General features: G+C 43.4%; 1 long non-coding RNA gene across 2 annotated transcripts in view; it reads left to right on the top strand.

Moving 5' to 3' along the window:
- Positions 1-434: 434 nt before the first annotated feature.
- The window catches only part of LOC134935164 (uncharacterized), an 87138-nt gene continuing 73682 nt past the window's right edge, over positions 435-13890 (top strand). The window contains exons 1-2 of one of the 2 annotated variants that reach the window (XR_010179953.1): positions 435-615; positions 742-838. This is a non-coding gene — a long non-coding RNA (uncharacterized LOC134935164). The remainder of the gene's footprint in view (positions 616-741; positions 839-13890) is intronic. The other variant, XR_010179952.1, reaches the window with a different exon arrangement.

The raw sequence follows: 13890 nt of genomic DNA on the forward strand, positions 1-13890 counted from the left end.
CTAGGCAGAGAGCTGTTGCCATTCAATACTTAGATACTGACAAGTTTCTAATTGATGTATTTGTTGTGCAGGACTTACTTTGTGTTCTAACGAAGATGTAGACCTAACTGGAGGGTTTAGCAATCCGGAATGCAGAATAATTTGTGTTTCAATGGGTGATACGCCATGTGAGAGTTCAGCAATATACAGATGTGCTCTCACTCACATTTTTTTTTTCTGCCACTTTGCATGGGTTACCGCAGTATCTCTTGATGGACTGGGGATTTCTTGCGTTTACACAGTTTAAGGTCAGATTCATTAGAACTATGGAGTTCCCGGGGAAGGACTTGGATAAATACTCAGAGACCACCAGAGAGGCTCTTGGAAACAAAGCACCACCAGCACCAGCCCGCATTGCTCACAGAGGGATACAGTCACCATGTCAACACCAGAATGTTGTTAGTTGTGATGTCACCATTATTGAGCTGCAGGATGTTGTCATGTTCACAATGTTGACGGAAGTTGAGGGGGGTGTTAAGGTGAGGATTAAGAATAAGTGGTAGCGTACCTGAACTCTACATCACCTAACACTGCAGGACACCAAAGTCACTGCTGTACTGACAGAGCTGAACAGAGGTAAGTGATTGCCGCACTATAGGGACCAACTGTTTTATTGGCATTCTGAGCATGTCTACATGCTAAATATGTTGACAATGGGACCATGTCCACAAAACATAACAAAACCGCTCTTATTTTATACAGCTCTTCCAGTTATGTCAGTTACTCCCAGCTGCGTCTGACCGTTCCTGCTGGAGAACAACACACGTGGAGATCCTGATGCCAACAATACATATCAGAGGTAAACGTTCCCCCATTACAGGAGAATGTTGAGAGGAATGAGAGGACCAAAAGGTTTCTTTAAAACCTTGTAATCCCTTTTCGATGCTTTTGGAAGTTTTAAAGTTTTCTATTGTGTCCTTCATCCCAATGGCCATCAGAAATAACCCAGTGTCCAGCATAGACAGCTCCATGCCAACCAAGGCCTTAGATTGGCTGTTTGTGTTCGGTCTTGCTTTCTATTTTGCTGCTGGTAGGAGACCAATTCATGTGGAGTTTGTCTCAATATTGATGTTGTTTTAAGGAGTTGGGGCTGAAATGCCGGCGTTCAGGATGTCGGCTGTCAAAAGACAGACTGTGGCATCCCAATGTTTGGAATTTTGTCAGGGATCAGAAAAGTATGCTAACCCTCCCTTACCACAGCCTAACCCCAAACCCACCCACCCCCAACCCACACAGCAGAGCCCTCCGCGGTGGTGCCTAAACCTAGCCCCCCACCTGCGACTTAACTCTTCGGCTCGTTCGGGATCCCGGCTATTGGGATGCCCGCTGGCATTGCGAGCAGTGTTGGGCTTCCAGGGTCTGTGTTTCGGTATTCCTGTTTTGAGTTCATGTTTGTAAGTGCACTGTATTAGAAAGAGTACCCTTTTCATTTTTGAAGTTGTGTACTAGATATGATTTTTCTCCGCATTCCACAATATACCAGAGAGGCTTCATTATTTTTGTCTGAAAAAAGAGTATTGAACCCTATTTATCTATCACAGTGGAGGATTGGATGCTCCTATTGGAATTAAAAGGATCTACTCTCATGTATCATCTGAGTTTAAATATACCCATGGGTATTATATTTATCCTTTATATAAAGTTTAATACACTATCGTCTGCAAAAAAGTAATTAGTTTTAGTTCAAGCAAGTCTAGAAAAGAAGAAAATCACATTATTCACACAGCACAGAAAGGGTAAAGTGTACAATTATTGTTGGTTAAAGTAGTCAATATAGGGGGAGATTTATAAAAGCTTGGATATAAAGCGGTGAGAGATAAAGTACCAACCAATCAGCTTTTGTCATTTTTTAAACACAGCCTGTAAAATGACAGTTTGGAGCGGCTTGGTTGGTACTTTATCTCTCTCCGATATTTGATAAATCTCACCACTGTATTTGCCAACATTAGAATGGTGTCATTCAGAGTAGGAGGCGTGGCACAGTGAATTTCAATGTACAGTGCATCCAGAAAGTATTCACAGCGCTTCACATTTTCCACATTTTATTATGTTACAGCCTTATTCCAAAATGGAATAAATTTATTTTTTTACCTCAAAATTCTACACACAATTCCCTATAATAACAATGTGAAAAAAGTTTTTCTTAGATTTATGCAAATTTATTAAAAATAAAAAACTGAGAAATCACATGTACAAGATGTGTCCACATACATCTTTGCTATATCCCGCCATGTATGGCACAGTTTTGCATGCCATAGACTCAGAGATTTAGCCATGCCTTCTGATTTTTCTTAATTTGCTTCTTTAATATGTTACTTTATACATATTCTATTATGGCAAACAAAAAAATTAAAATTCATCCACTCGCTACTCGTGAAAAACAGCCGTGTTTTGCATGTTGTGCCAAATTTGTAAAAAAGCAAAGATGTAAGTGGACAAATCTGTATATAAGTATTCACAGCCTTTGCTCAATACTTTCTTGATGCACCTTTGGTAGCAATTACAGCCTCAAGTCTTTTTGAATATGATACCACAAGCTTGGCACACCTAACTTTGGGCAGTTTCGCCCATTCCTCTTTGCAACCGCTTTCAAGCTCCATCAGGTTGGATGGGAAGCGTCGGTGCACAGCCATTTTCAGATCTCTCCAGAGATGTTCAATCGGATTCAAGTCTGGGCTCTGGCTGGGCCACTCATGGACATTCACAGAGTTGTCTTGAAGCCACGCCTTTGATATCTTCGCTGTGTGCTTAGGGTCGTTGTCCTGCTTAAAGATGAACCGTTGCCCCAGTCTGAGGTTAAGAGCGCTCTGGAGCAGGTTTTCATCCATGATGTCTCTGTACTTTGCTGCATTCAACTTTTCCTCTATCCTGACTAGTCTCCCAGCTCCTGGCGCTAAAAAACAGCCCACAGCATGATGCTGCCACCACCATGCTTCTTTGTAGGGATGGTATTGGCCTGGTGATGAGCGGTGCCTGGTTTCCTCCAAACATTGATGCCTGGCATTCAGAGTTCAATCTTTGTCTCATCAGACCAGAGAATTTTGTTTTTCATGGTCTGAGAGTCCTTCAGGTGCATTTTGGCAAACACCAGGCGCGCTGCCATGTGCTTTTTACTAAGGAGTGGCTTCCGTCTGGTCACTCTACCATACAGGCCTGATTGGTGGATTGCTACAGAGATGGTTGTCCTTCTGGAAGATTCTCCTCTCTCCAAAGAGTAACGCTGTAGCTCTGACAGAATGACCATCGGGTTCTTGGTCACCTCCCTGACTAGGGCCCTTCTTTCCCGATCACTCAGTTTAGACAGCCGGCCAGCTCTAGGAGGAGACCTGGTGGTTCCGAACTTCTTCCATTTACGGATGATGGAGGCCACTGTGCTCATTGGGACCTACAAAACAGAAGATATTTTACTGTACCCTTTCCCAGATTTGTGCCTCAAGACAATCCTGTCTTGGAGGTCTACAGACAATTCCTTTGACTTCATGCATGGATTGTGCTCAGACATGCACTGTCAAGTGTGGGACCTTGCATAGACAGGTGTGTGCCTTTCAAAATCATGTCCAATCAACTGAATTTACCACAGGTGGACTGTAATTAAGCTGTAGGAACATCTCAAGGATGATCAGTGGAAACAGGATGCACCTGAGCTCAATTTTGGGCTTCGTGGCAAAGGCTGTGAATACTTATGTACATGTGATTTCTTAGTTTTTTATTTTTAATAAATTTGCAAAAATCTCAAAAACTTTTTTCATGTTGTCATTTTGGGGTATTGTGTGTAGAATTTTGAGAGGAAAATGAATTTATTCCATTTTGTAATAAAGCTATAACATAACAAAATGTTGAAAAAGTGAAGCGCTGTGAATACTTTGCGGGTGCACTGTAGCAACCCCATCCCTTGTTACACACTGCCACAATTCATGGCATTAAGCAGTGGAGAGCAGGATGTGAAACTCATCCCCCTTGCAGTAGGCATAATCCAGCTGGTCTACTCTCCAGTGATTGTGGGATACAAAAAAAACATCTAAGGGCCACATTTTATAAAGAGAGTTATCCCCTTTAGCAGTCACCAAAGGAATTATGTCCTCCTTTTAGTATTCAACAAGCAGTGGTAAACGTATATTGTTTGTCACTGCATCGCTTATGCCATCCTGTTATTCCTGCAATTACCGGGTTACAGGAAGTGGGACACAGGCATGCCCTGGTGCAGCCATGCCCCCTTGGTGATATAAGATCCCTTTGTGATAATGCCATGCCCCCGTCCAAGTATACAAATAAATGTGTTCTTTCCGCGCTCAACTGTAGAAGCAGCTCCGATCAAAAATAAGATTATAGATAGGGTAAGGGAACGCTAATGTCTGTTGTGTGTGTGTGTGTACCGGCAAAGTCAAATAAGTTAAAACAAAATAGCAATTATTTAATTAAAAAATATTGACACTGAATGTTTATATTCTTTTCAGAGTATTTGTATTGAAAACCGGGTTGCCGGTATGGAGGTTTGCCAATGTCAGAGTGTCCGTATCCTTGCGGGTGGGAGGTGGATCCCCTATCTATCTGTCCCTCTCCTACCTTCCTTCCCTGCGGCGCTGGTTACTCGTCCTCGCGGTCTTCCTCCTTTCCTGGCGTTCTGCACGATACCAGAAGTGCTCATTCCGTGACTTCCAGTGTGACGTGCATCCGGTTCCGAGTATACCGCAATCATTGCTTCATTACACCCAGCTGAAGAAGCTCACACTGCTGACCACAAATCACTTTATTCAGCTGCATTGGAACTTAGAAACATAAGTGCTCCGTCACGAAACGCGTTGGATGCTGGGAAGAATACGGACACTCGGACATTGGCAAACCTCCATACCGGCAACCCGGTTTTCAATACAAATACTCTGAAAAGAGTGTAAACATTCTGCATGGAAGCAGTGTCAATATTTTTCATTAAATAATTGCTATTTTATTTTAACTTATTTGACTTTGCAGGTACACACATACAACAGACATTAGCGCTCCCTTACCCTGCCCAGGTATGCCAATGTCAGAGTCAGATATATTGGATGAAGGCGTTTCTTAATACAGATCACAAATTATATTACGAATGATGATGCTTGGGGTTATGACTTGTAAATACAGTATATACAGTAACATTGGTGAGTTTCATTACTAGCCAGCACACACATGGTGTACTATTGGGATATGTGATTTGGCTTATTCTGTTCTGTATCTCAATAGGAAACTTCTAGTGGCACAGCTCCCCTCTAAGCACACATTCAGTGTTGCTCTCCTCAGGGGCAGATGTGAGGACATGGCAGCTTTACTGTGTGTAGTAGCAGTGAATGGGCTCCCAATGGAGCCTGTGGCTAAATCATGCTTAGTTTTGCCCTTTAAATGGCCAAATGATAAGAACCAATTCATTATATCCTTCAGCTATGGGCAGTATAGTGAAGTTCTAATTTTTCATACAATGCTAGGAGCATATGTTCTCTCTTATTGAATGTACTTGGACGTAGGAATATCATGCAATGCTTTTCTTCAAGTGGTTTAAATATAGCAGTCCTTGAAAATGTTACCATGACGAAAATGAAAAGAAATGAACTACTTCCTCTTAGCTGCTTTGAGAATAAATTCAATTTTATCTGGTGCAAAATGTAATTAGATGGGAAATTAATTTGATTGAAACTGTAGCTCCACTCCATTGGACATAAAAGGTAATATGTGAACTGCAAAATATACAATAGTGTATGTAGGGGGCGTAGCGAGGGCGGCGCCAGTGGAGCTCATGCTCCAGGCGCCTGTCTCTGGCAAGGGCGCCGCAGTCCCGCCAGTAGTTACTCACCGCGCATGTCACTAAGCTCGGCGGCTGCGCTGCGGGAGGGGAGGCATGAATGAATGCTCTCCCTGGCGACGCCAGCAGTGATCCGGGACGAGGACAGGACAGGTAAGCGTAGCTGCTGGAGAGACACAGAGGGGGGAGAAAGCCATGCGGAGATGCAAGGAGGGCCGGTGATGAGACACGGGGGGAGTCAGCCATGGGGAGACGAGGGGAGGCAGCCATGCAGAGACATGGGGGGACAGCCATGCAGGGACTCGGGGGGGATGGGGAGGGCAGCCTTGGGAATACACAGGGGGAGGCAGCCTTGGGAATACGCAGGGGGAGGCAGCCTTGGTAATACACAGGGGGAGGCAGCCTTGGTAATACACAGGGGGAGGCAGCCTTGGTAATACACAGGGGTGAGGCAGCCTTGGGAATACACAGGGGGGAGGCAGCCATGGGGATACACAGGGGGGGTAGGCAGTCTTGGGGCGATACAGGGGGGAGGCCGCCATGGGGATACACCCCTTTAATCTAAGCTATCATGCACACTGAGTGGTGGGGGGGCATAGTACACACGTGCTCTAGGCGCCATGGCTGCACGCTACACTTCTGAGTGTATGCAACTTCCAGAAATGCTTCTTAGGTAGCCACTTCCCTTAAGCAATGCTAGCCCATGTGAACAACCACCTTAGAGAGTGGGTTGATCTTGAAGCTGATTTTTCACCATATACCCTATGTTCTCCTTTCAAACACAGGCCTCCATCCACACACTTCCCACCTACTCTTAGATTCATGGTCTCGCCATGCGACTATTATGCTGTAGTGTATGTTCTCTTATCTCGGAGACTGTTACCAGGGGTTTAAAATGATTTCTGCATGCCTAACAGTGAATTGTGTTAGGTTCACTGTTGTAGTTATCACATCTCTGTACACAGACAAATAGACCAAATAGACCTTCTATATACCTAGCTGTTTAAGGTGTGGGCCAGAATTAGGCCCTGAAAAGGCGTTTGTACACATACTTGAGACAGAAGATACACCATGGAGATAAGCAGTGAGCCATGGTGTTGTAACACAATACACTGAGCGTAGGTCCAAATACCAGTTAGATAGAACCTGGATTAGGGGGAATAGCTTTGTAAGCAGAAATTTTGGTATTGGAAGGGTGTCTTTCCTGTATGAAATTGAGATTTGGCTAAGACAGAGTGACACACAGATCTGTGCTTAGTATGGTGTGATGACTTACTGTCTATTCTGAGCATCATGTGTGACGATGGATTTCTTTCAGTGGATTGAAGATACTCTATGAAAGACATATTCAAGAACTTTCTCATATATGTTGAGTATTGATTCTTATATTGCTTATCATTCTTGAATTGCATGCTGTTGTGTTAACATCATTTATATGCATCAATAAACTGTATTTCCATATTTTTAGAGTATATTTACTGATTGACAGCACAAGAGTGACAGAGGCTTACAGAGACTTTGCTCCCAGTATTGATCCCAAGCTTTAAGAATCCTGGTCCAAGAACAATATAAGATTTAGACATAATCTTCATGTATTTTCAGGGTTCATAGAGAGATTTGGTATTCCCACTAAGAGTTTCTATCAATATCTCTAGCCATGACACTTAATGGTACATTTACATTTAAATTTGCACTTTACTAGAAGGCAAAGTGCTAGAATTACTAAAACTTCTGAAAAGAAAAGGAGATGGTATTGTCCATAGTAATCCGTTTCTAGTTATTTATCTCATCAAGTATATAAAATGACAGGTGGCATGTTAGTGTTTGCTATGGGCAATACCACCAATTTTCCTTTTTAGATGTTTTATTAAATCTAGCCCTATGTGGTTCCCCTGCCAACGGATGACAACCACTGGTACACGGTCCAAGGCCGGATGAAGGGCCACATGGGCCTGGAGCTGAAAATGTTTTATGGGCCTATACTGAGAAGGGGAGGAGCTATGATCAGTGCACCCTACACTATTAGACCCACTGTCTTACAAAATACATAACAAATTTTTGAAAAATGCAGAATTTTGTGAGAAAAATAAAAATACAATTGAAAAACTTATGATTTATGGCAGATCATGTGGCCATCTAGGTGGCTTGTTATCATCATACTGTCATGATAATGGGCCTATTTTTATGAGGAGGCCTGGAGCTGGAGCTCCATCTGCCCCATTGTTAATCTGGCCCTGGGTACACCCACTGATGACAATCGCTACACTTTATTTCTGTCAGCCCCAAGATGACATTGCATGTGAAGCTGTAAGAGTCCTCTGACTGCTGCCAGCTCGTGTGGAGTGGTGCATCTCTCAGTTGCCCTCGGAACTTATTTTGTTAAAATTAAGCAATAGACTTTTTTAGGGTATTTTTAATCAGAGCAATAAGCGGCAATAGAGAATATTTTCTGCCATCACACTTTGATAAATAAATCCATAGTTGTCTTTAGCACGCCCTAATGTGTGGCCACAGTACAGATTCTTAATGGCATAAGGCATAACTGCAAAATGCACATTTGATCTTGTTTCCATTGACCTTAATTCTTCACTATAGATTGTCTAAAGGGGGGTACTGACGGGAGAGATGTGCTGAGCGATCTTAACACAGACCGCCCAGCACACATCTCTCCCCCCGCACAGCACAGTGCGATGTGCTGAGCGAGGGGGGGGGGGGTGACGACGGGGGCCGCTCACTTCACACAGCGCTGAAGTGAGTGACCCGCTAGATTGAGCCTGCATGCAGGCTCAATCTAGCACCGGCGATAGCAATGCGCGGGGTCGCGTATCGCTGGGGCTCATACACACAGCAGATCCGTGCTTAAAATCTAAGCAATCTAGTCAGATTGCTTAGATTTTAAACACGGATCTCTCCGTGTGTACCCCCCTTAAGAATGTCAAATGTTTTCCTGGTATCCAGGTTGCTGAGTTCGGTCATTTTTCCATTGTATAAAACTGAAGGATTAGTATTCTTGGCATACTTCCTTGGCTCTCACAGCACCACCCCCACCTCATTTAATTCCACATCACACGTTTGCTTAGAGCAGCCAGGCTTAGATGTCAGAGAAGCGGTGCACATCTCACTGCCTGCATGATTGGGGATTTGGATACAGAGAATTTGCCATGTAACCCCTCAATCAGCTACAGTACATCTCTGGTAATAACTGGATCTAGATGCATTTGTGCAGATACGATCTCAGGGCAGATTTGTTTTCCTATACCTAAAGGGTTAGCATTCTCCTCCCACAGAGGTCTATTTACTTACACGTATCTTTAATGGTTCTGTAATAACCTCAAATTCATTTTCTCGTCTTTACATAAATCAGGCACCTTGGGTGAGAAGTGGGTGTTTATGTGGTTATGTCATTTCTTTTCAAAGGATTCATTTATTAACCTATTCTCTGTCTAGGGAACAGTATTAAGGTCTCAGGCTGGTTTGAGTTTATTTTATCTGATCAATTTCCTTAGACTGTTCGTGCTACTTTACAAATGACCTGATGCTTTATTAAATTACTTTAGAATATGGGTAAAACTGTTTGTTACCTAGAGTTTCATTGCTCTGAACTGTACTTCAAAATAGCTGGGATTCTGTTTCTATAAATTTAAATGCAGATGTTCTCAAATTAATTACATAAAACACACATCCAATTACTTTTCCCATAAATGTCTAGACAAATATCTCTAGCACTTATTCTCCCAGCGTGCAGCCACTATCCCTGGGTGGTGTTATGTAAATCGGCTCTCAAAGTTCACAATGTGTAGTTACATAGTAGATGTATTACTGCTACTGATGCCAAGATTCTTGACAGTGTAGGGCCTGCATGAGGGTAGACCTTGACATAATGTGATTTATTCTATATATTCACAACTATTACCCACAAATACTATTGTTGCATACTGTACCTTAAAGTTAATAAAAATGAATAGCTTAGGTACTTCCAGTGGGTACTTTTTTTTCTATTAGACACTTGAGATAAAGCTATAATTTAAAGTATTTTTCAATGCACAACGGATTTCCTGACTGCAGTACATTCCTTGTATCCATATTGATCATGGAACCACTGAATACATAATAATAGTGCTATTTCTCTAGAAAACCTTCAGAAAAAAAGAGAGGTGGGGGGTTTATGGGTGGCAAGAGGCATATTCTTTTTTAAAGTTGGACCTGGGAGCAGCAGCCAGTTTACTATACTTCTCTCTTTAAAATTTGAATAAATATCCTCGCATTTTCTAACAATACAAATTAAACACAACACATTTCCATGGCACAGCACTATTCTGTGAACAAATTATCTCTAACCGTTATAGCATTACAAAACAATGACATCCCATTCATGAATAATTTTTTATTTACTACAGTATCTCTTTCAAATATCTGAATGTGGCTGCCAATCTCCTTTCTAAAATGATCCCTGTTATCGCACCCATAGTAATCAGGTTTAGCTACGTAAAGGGTTGAGTGCCTCGCTACCCCGGAAGTAGCGAGCTGAAGTGATGATACCACGCCCATCAGCAGAAACAGAACGGGTGTGGAAGGGGGTGGAAAGAATTGAATACCGCCCATAGTGTTTTAAAAGATTAACAATTTATTCACAGAAAACAGTACACATATAATAAAACACCCAAGGTCTGAAAATTGTTGGTGGAGGAGACGGCGAGCTGCTGCCCCCTACCTTTACATGTGCCTTTCTCAAAAGCTTTCAGGGCACGTTTACACCTATATAAGGTGAGCACTACCATTACTGAGGAGTACCCAGTGTGTTTTATGACCGATTGACTATTGTTGAACTTTTCTTCTCCCTCTTTTTTTATATTTAACTACACAAGTGGATCATGATAATAGAGCATGGCTTGGTGGTCTTCCCATTTATTTGTGGGCCCACATGATTGATTTCTCCTTATGGGCCCTTTATGCCAAGTCCGACAATGTGCCAGTCTATAATTTCCTGGCTCTGGTTTTATTTATTCAACTATTGCTATCCGTTTTATGCTAGCATTGTGGTACTCATCCAGATATGAGTGTACTGATAACTTTAACAAATATTGGCCTATCTAGGGCTGGTGCTGGGATCCCCGGTCCACTCCTGAACATTTTCAGCACAAGCATTGTGATCCCTCATTTGGTACTTCACTGCACGTGTGATATCCCACTTTTACTCCAATTGCCTCTCCACAGAGAGGATGATTCAGAAGGTGGAGCTGCATCTGCTGAACTACCAGAATTTCACACTTGTCTCCAGGGGTGTAACAGTGCATTGCCAGGCCCCGTAGCTACATTTGGGTAAGCTCTAGCCACTTGAGCTTTTTTCCAGCATGCTACAGGCCACACAATCACTGTAGTTGCTCCACTGCTTGCTGCATTTTGTCCTTTTTGGAATTGAGATATTTTATTTATGCTGCAGCACAGCTCTACAATACTAATTGTGGGTACTGCTATTACAAAAATGTCAAATCCTGGCTGAGCTATAAAGGAGTTAATGCAGCATTAGTAAATGACTTGCAGTAACACTGTCCACTCCTGTTCTGTGTACTGAGCATTCTGCACCACCTCTCTCTTTTCTGCTTCCTGTAGCTAGGGTGTTTATGGTTTAAGATGACTCACCAGATGGCATCAGCATTGTTACCGTAGTAACCTTCCTCTCTTCTTACACTCATTTACTTTCACCATAATTGTTTTCAAGTGTTCCAATAAAGAGTGTTTATCCTCTTCAAATACTTAATATAATGGGAATCTGAACTATGCAGCTGGGTTGCAAAACGTATACTACATCAGTGCTTTTTTTTTTTTTTTTATACATATATAAATTGTATTTTTTTTTCTTCTTATTCTCGTATAGTAAGGTAGCAGTCTGCAGTGCTGTGAAAAGAGCATACAGCAAAATGGTACATAAATTATAATACAAAACATTTCACAAGAACATACACTTATGAATAGCAGAACAATGGTAAGGTACAAGTCCTGCCAGTGCATCTCACTATACCTTAAAGAGACAAGCAGAAGTGCAGGGACAGAGCATGGAACATATCTGCCTGAGTTGAACCTGTATCCAGGCACTAGGGCATAGCAAGCAAGATGAGCTACAGGATAGGAGATGTGGGGACCTTAACCTAAATCCAAAAGTGATTGGACACTGACCGAAAATCAAGATCAAGATTTTATTGATGGCAGTACTTTGGTTGTCCACCACGTACAGTGATTACTGCAGACACCCTCTTTGCAAACTGACCACAAGTTCCTGAACAACAGCAGATGGTATGTTTTGCCATTCTGCCTTCAGTACAGTGTCCAATTGTAACACAGAAGAAGGTCACACCCGTCACTCCAATTCGTCCCAGAGGTTGTCAGTGGGGTTAAGAGCTGGACTCTGAGCTGGCCAGTTCATCTGGGTTACTGATTTTTCTGTATACCAGTCCAACGTCAACCTTGAAACATGACAACTGGCATTGTTGTCCTGATAAAACATTTGTAATTTCCGAAGAATTGCCACAATGTAGGAAGCACAGAGTTATCGAGAACATCTCTATACTTCTCAGAGTTAATGTGACCATACATTACAACTAGGGTTACCACCTCATCCCTTTTAATTCTGGACACATATTAATTACATAGGTTCTGTGGCTGGCTGACTTCAAGACTCCATTTCACCTGGTTTTAATCAGCCACAGAACCTGTGTAAATAGTATATCTCCAGAATTAAAGGGATGAGGTGGTAACCCAAATTACAATTAGTGGACCCATGCCAAACCAGCTAAAACAGCCCTGCAACATAACACCACCACCTCCGTTCTTTACTGTAGGTACTTTACACTCTGGCATCAGACATTCTCCTGGCAAACACGTCCATCTGATCTGAAAAATGTAAATCGTGACTTGTCACTCAACGCTTGCCGCCATTGTTCCTCTGTCCCGTTTTTGTGCTTTTTACACCACTGTAAGTACTGTGCTGCATTCTTCGTTGTGATTAGAGGTTTATAACCAGCATCACATCTATAATATCCAAGTGCGTGGGCCTCCCTATGAAGTGTTCTTGTTGAAACAGGCACATTACTGGCCATTTGGAACTCATGTGCTATGGTATGCATGGGACGACCCCTGTTCTTTCGCAGCACTCTGGTTAGCACTCTTAGGTTCCTGGGTTGCAGTTTCGGGGGTCTTCCAGGGTGAGGTGCATTCCTGCACTGACTGTTCTTCTTTCACTCATTAGTGATACAGGAGACAGTGGAATCACATCGGGGTATAGAGTAGGATCTTAATCCAAGGCACCAACAGGCTCAAAGCTTTTGACTGTTCCCAAGATGCACAGCGCCGCCTCCTCTGTAACCCCACCTCCATGCCAGTGAGCTCAGTTTGTAAGTTGGTGCCTTGCAGTATGCAGGCACTTAACAAGATGCTGCCTTAAGCAGCCTTTTCAGAGCTTCATTTTACAAGACTAAAGAGAGAAAATGTAAAGAAGACTTCCAGGGCTGCTGCAGGCAAAGTCTAATAGACTTCCCTGCGTGTAGCGCCATCACCCCCAGCGGCGCTGTATACTCCCATGCCGCGGTTGCCGGGTCACTGCAGCGGAGCCGCCGGCTTCTTCCATCCTACACGCGAGTCACACACACGCCGCCGTCTCCCGAATCGCGGGGCCGCCGACAGGGGGGAGGTAAGGGGCTTCTGTGCCGCACTTTACCGCGATTCATCGCGGCCGTAGGAGGCGGGCCGCGCGTTCACTGATTACTGGGCAGCTTGCTCCACTAGCCACCAGGGTTATCTAATGGGCACAGGTCAAGGGGGATGTTGTACCAATTCCCCCTGCTTTATGTTAACTGCCCGCACACCCGGTGGGAATGCCAGCAGGGAGAGCAGGTCGGACCTGAGGCCCCTCCCCCCAGCCCCAGGGCGCCATTTCAGCAATGTTCCCGCCCTGGAGCTGCTTCCTTCGTTATCATTCCAGATCAGCAGCCATTACAGACAGAGCCTTGCTGTTTCCTGGGATTGCTGGGGGCAAATCCTCCTCTGTGGAACCGCCTGACTGCCAGTGCTGTGCTTCCTTGAGTATT

Source organism: Pseudophryne corroboree, chromosome 6 (assembly GCF_028390025.1).
Source record: "Pseudophryne corroboree isolate aPseCor3 chromosome 6, aPseCor3.hap2, whole genome shotgun sequence".
Classification (NCBI taxonomy): domain Eukaryota; kingdom Metazoa; phylum Chordata; class Amphibia; order Anura; family Myobatrachidae; genus Pseudophryne; species Pseudophryne corroboree.